This window comes from Humulus lupulus, chromosome 3, assembly GCF_963169125.1.
Source record: "Humulus lupulus chromosome 3, drHumLupu1.1, whole genome shotgun sequence".
Lineage (NCBI taxonomy): Eukaryota > Viridiplantae > Streptophyta > Magnoliopsida > Rosales > Cannabaceae > Humulus > Humulus lupulus.
Genome location: NC_084795.1, coordinates 153,617,936 through 153,623,166, shown reverse-complemented (window position 1 = coordinate 153,623,166; position 5,231 = coordinate 153,617,936). Strand labels below are relative to the sequence as shown.

Genomic DNA, 5,231 nt, shown 5'->3' with positions numbered 1-5,231 from the left:
AAGAGTATGCAGACATGGACATTTGCCCAGAATGTGATTCACCCCGCTACAAACCTAACAAGAGTAAGGAGATTAGGAAACTTATTCCTCAGAAAGTGATGTGGTACTTGCCTTTGATTCCGCGGCTTAAGTGATTATATCGAAGTGCAGAACACTCTGAAAACTTAATATGGCATGAGACTAGGCGAGTGAAAGATGGTAAACTTCGACATCCTGTAGATTCGCAGGCTTGGAAAAAAGTTAATAACTTAAATCCAAAATTTAAAACTGAAGCAAGACATCTTCGTCTAGGTCTAGTTGCCGATGGTGTAAATCCACATAAATCTCTAAGTAGTAGGCATAGTTCGTGGCCTGTCTTCCTTGTTATGTACAATCTTCCTCCGTGGTTAGTGATGAGAAGAAAGTTTTTGATGCTCACGTTAATGATTTCAGGCCCAAAACAACCGGGACACGATATAGATGTTTATTTGTCACCATTAATTGATGATTTGAAAGATTTGTATGAAAATGGTGTTGAGGCATACGACGGTTTTAAGAAAGAAGTCTTTAACTTAAAAGTTTTTTTGTTGTGGACTGTTAATGATTTCCCAGCTTATGGTAATCTATCAGGGTTAAGCACAAAAGGTCACCAGGGATGTCCAATATGTTGCACTAATACAAAGGCTATTCGTCTGTCTAATGGGCACAAAATTTGTTATATGGGTCATACACGATATTTTCCCCTAAATCATCATTATAGGGACAAAAAAAAAGCATTTGATGGTGATAAAGAACAAGGTGTTGCTCCTTTGCCACTTTCGGGGCAACAAATTCTTAAAGAAGTAGAGAAAATTGATTTCAAGTATGGAAAAATGCAGAAAAATAAGAAAGCAAGTGGATGTTTCCAAAGGAAATCAATTTTTTTTCATCTCCCTTACTGGAAAGATTTACTTGTTCGACATTGTTTGGATTTCATGCATATAGAAAAAAGTGTGTGCGAAAGTATTATAGGTACATTACTTGATATTCCCAGTAAAACTAAGGATGGTTTAACTAGTCGTTTAGATCTTGTTGAAATGGGTATACAAACTGATTTAGCACCTGAACAGAAAGGTAAACGCACATATTTACCTCCTGCTTGTTTCACGTTGTCCAGAGAAGAGAAAAAAGTTGTATGTAAATCATTTGCAGAGATGAAAGTTCCTGATGGCTATTCATCCAACATTCGAAACTTGGTATCCATGGGAGATTTGAGGCTGATGGGTATGAAATCACATGACTGTCAAATGTTGATGCAACAATTACTTCCGATTGCTATTCGGTCAGTATTACCGAAAAAAGTTCGAGATTGTTTAACGAATGTTTGCATATTCTTCAATCATTTATGTGGAAAAGAATTAGAAATGAAAAAATTGGATGCATTGCATTGTAAGATAGTGGAAACTCTATGCAACCTTGAAATGTTTTTTCCGCCATCCTTCTTTGACATTATGATTCATTTAATGGTTCATCTAGTAAGGGAAGCCAAGTTGTGTGGACCAGTTTGGGCGAGATGGATGTATCCATTTGAAAGAGATAACCAATGGGTTAACAAATAACCAATGGGACAAAATTGATCTGAGTCTAAAATTTATAGTGAAGGAGTATTATTCCAATAAAGGAATAGATGGGGTTGTACAAGTTCCCGTTGACCCGGAGTTTATAGGAGAACGCGAGGCTATCTTCATCACTTCGGAAGAAGTTTATCAAGCAGCCTCCATGGATAATATTGGATCCTCAGCTATGCTGTTTGGTATAAGGTATGTATCAATCTGTTATGTCATTACAAACAATTAGAGGAGTTTGAATATATTAGATATTCATCCGTAGTGAAGTAAGTTCTGAGATGAAATTGTGTGCTGCGGAGATAACAGAAGGTTAAGAACATGTGTGTCTTAGTGAAGTAGGTTCTGCGAATTTTGTGTGCGGCGGTGGCTTATGGTTGAGAACAAGCATGTTGTTTATTGTATGTTTTGTCTGAATTGAATTTATAGGTTCTAATAATTTTGGATATGCTATAGAAACAGAGGAAACTCTGCCCAATTTTTTGACGATATTAATTTATTAATTGAAAATGTAATAAGAATGATTGATTATATTAATTTTGGATATGCTACAGATGCATTTGGGAAAGCATGCACCCAAATTCACGACAATTATATAAATTTTTTGACACCGAACATCTTTCTATTGGCAATGATGAAAGTAAAAACTATACGGTGGATCTTATAGCCAAATGGATGATGACTATGGATAGACGAGGCCAGATATATTTCATTCCTTGGATTGTTGAGTAAGAACGAACTACTTAAACATTATCACTACTATGGTTGAATTTTAATTTTATAATAATCATATTTTATTATTATTTTAGTCGACATTGGATGTTGGTGCTCGTGATGATGCGGGGGATGACCATAATTTTGGATCCTTTAAAAAATCATAAATCTCCACCAATAATTACGGAGGTTATGGGAAAGTAAGTTCTTCAATTGTAATGTATGCATTATTAATTTTTAAAAGTTGAGAGCATAATATGTATTTAATTAATTTTAATTTTTGTAGAGCATACGCACAATGTTTGGAAAATGAATACATCGGCACATTTACAAAATTGGTGAGAGGTTCTTGTCCAAAACAACCTGAAAGTCATGAATGTGGTTATTATGTACTAAGATACATTTATGATCTTGTAAATGCACGGAATCCTGCAGAAGCTATCAAGAAGAAAGTATGTTATATTTTAAACTCTTTTTTGCTTAAGAAAAACTAGATATAGTATTTAATTATCTAATCTATATTAACTTTTCAATTTTGCAGTGGTTTGACAAAAAGCAATTCAATGTCAAAGAGGATCTACTACTACTACAAAGTGATTGGTTAGCTAGATTAATGTCATTTGTTTATGAAATCTAAATTTTTGAATGTATGTAAGATTAAAGTGCTAACTTATATTAGTTAGAATGATTAAAGTCTTTGATTCATTACTAGCCAATTATTTTGTATTAGATATGAAATATATATATAAAAATTTAACAAATTAGTTATACTATTGAAAATAATTATGTATAATTAAAATTGAAAATTAATTTTTTTTATTAAAAATGCTTGGTTATCAACCGAAATTGAATTTTTTTTTTTTAATGAGAAGCTCTTTTCTTTGCGGTTGTAGTAAGCCAACCGCGGAGAAAAGAGAGCTTTCTCTGCGGTTGTAATAAATAAACCGCAGAGAAAGGTCTCTTTTCTCCGCGGTTTTCTTATTACAACCGCAGAGAAAACTCTCTTTTCTCCGCGGTTGGCTTACTACAACTGCAGAGAAAAGTGTAGCTTTTCTCCGCGGTTTGCGTAACACTTTTCTCTGCGGTCGAATACACTGCGCTTTTCAATACTCTCGAAAACCGCAGTGTATTGAGTAAAAAAACCGCAGAGAAAAGCCTTTTTTGTAGTAGTGAGGATTTGGTCGATGAAGACAATCACAAACTGATCTAAGAAGTCCTTGAACACCTAGTTCATCAAATCCATAAATGTTGTTGGGGCATTGGTCAATCCAAACGACATGACCAAGAACTCATAATGTCCGTACCTCGTGCGGAAGGCTGTCTTCGGAATATCATCGTGCTTGATTCTTAGCTGGTGATAACCATATCGAAAATCAATCTTCGAGAATATTGTCTTACCCTGAAACTGATTGAACATGTTTTCTATCCTCAGCAGTGGGTACTAGTTCTTGATAGTCAACTTGTTCAATTCCCTGTAGTATATGCACATTCTCAAGGTATCATCCTTCTTCACAAACAAAACTAGAGCACCCCATGGAAAAAAGCTTGGTCTGATAAATCCCAAATCTAGTAGCTCCTGTGACTGTATCTTCAACTCTTTTAGCTCTGCCAGAGCAATTTTGTATGGTTCCCTCGACACTAATTCGGTACCCAACGCTAACTCAATGACGAACTGGATCTCCCTGTGCGGTAGTCCTAGTAATTCCTCAGGGAACACATCCAAGAATTCACACACCAATATAGTCTCTCCTGGCTCCACCAGCATGACTCTAGTGGTATCCCCCACAGTGGCTAGAAAATCTATACAACCTCCTCGTAATAGGTCTCTAGCCCTCAACGTTGATATCATGGGAATGCGAGGTCTGTGCACAATAACCACAAAAATGAAGGGGTCCTCACCCTCAGGCTCAAAAGTCTCTATCTTCTTCCTAGAGCCTATCATTGCCCCATATCTGACTAACCAATCCATCCCCAAGATCATATCAAAATCATCCATACCCAACTCAATCAAGTCTACTGATAGTTCCCTGCTGTCCACCATCACTGACAGTGCTATAATCCATCTCCTAGAAAATACCAGTTCCCCTGTAGGCAGTATAGTCCCAAACCCCGCAATATAATACTCACTATCCCTACATAATCTATCAATCACTTTACTGGAAACTAATGAATGTGTAGCTCCAAAGTCAATCAATATAGTATATGAAGAGTGAGCGCACAAAACCTGACCTATCACTACCGATGGACTAGCCTCAGCCTCAGCATCTGCCTGTGTCAAGGCAAACACTTGACCTGGAGTCAAGTTGTGTGCCTTCCTTGGTTCCTCTTTCTTCCAAGTCAAGCATTCTTTCTTGACGTGACCAACCACCCTGCACGAGTAACAGGCTTTCGCCCAACATTTTCCCAGATGGCACTTTCTGCATCTAGTACATTTTTGGGTAGCTTCTCCATGTTTCACCGCCACCCTGAGCACCTCAACCCCTCCTATCACAACTAGCAGTGCTCAAGGTGTCAAGGGTCTTCCTTTTCTGATCACTAGGGCCTCCGCTCCTACCAGACCCTATAACTGGAGGCACTGCCCTACGAACATCTCGTCTTGCAGCGCTCTCCCTCCAGTAGTGAGGGCCTTCTCAACTTCCTGGGCATAAGTTTTCTCCCAGGTACTGATGTGATATGTACATCTTGGGCTATCATAGCATTAAGCCCTCGAACAAACCTGTCCTTCCTGGCTGCATCTGTTGGCACTAGATCAGGTGCAAATTTTTCTAGCCTATCAAACTTCAGGGCATAATCAATAACTGTCATGCTTCCTTATACCAACCCAATGAAATCATTCACCTTTGTCACCCTAACGGAAATACTTTAGTATTTCTAGTTGAAACAAATCTCTGAACTCATCCAAACTTAGAGTAGATACATCTCGAGTTTCCCATG

General features: G+C 37.5%; 1 long non-coding RNA gene across 1 annotated transcript; it reads left to right on the top strand.

Moving 5' to 3' along the window:
• The first annotated feature begins 2,269 nt into the window (after positions 1 to 2,269).
• Positions 2,270 to 2,711, top strand: LOC133821406 (uncharacterized). Its single transcript, XR_009887548.1, has 3 exons — positions 2,270 to 2,311; positions 2,393 to 2,497; positions 2,584 to 2,711. It is a non-coding gene; the product is annotated as an uncharacterized LOC133821406 (long non-coding RNA).
• Positions 2,712 to 5,231: the final 2,520 nt, after the last annotated feature.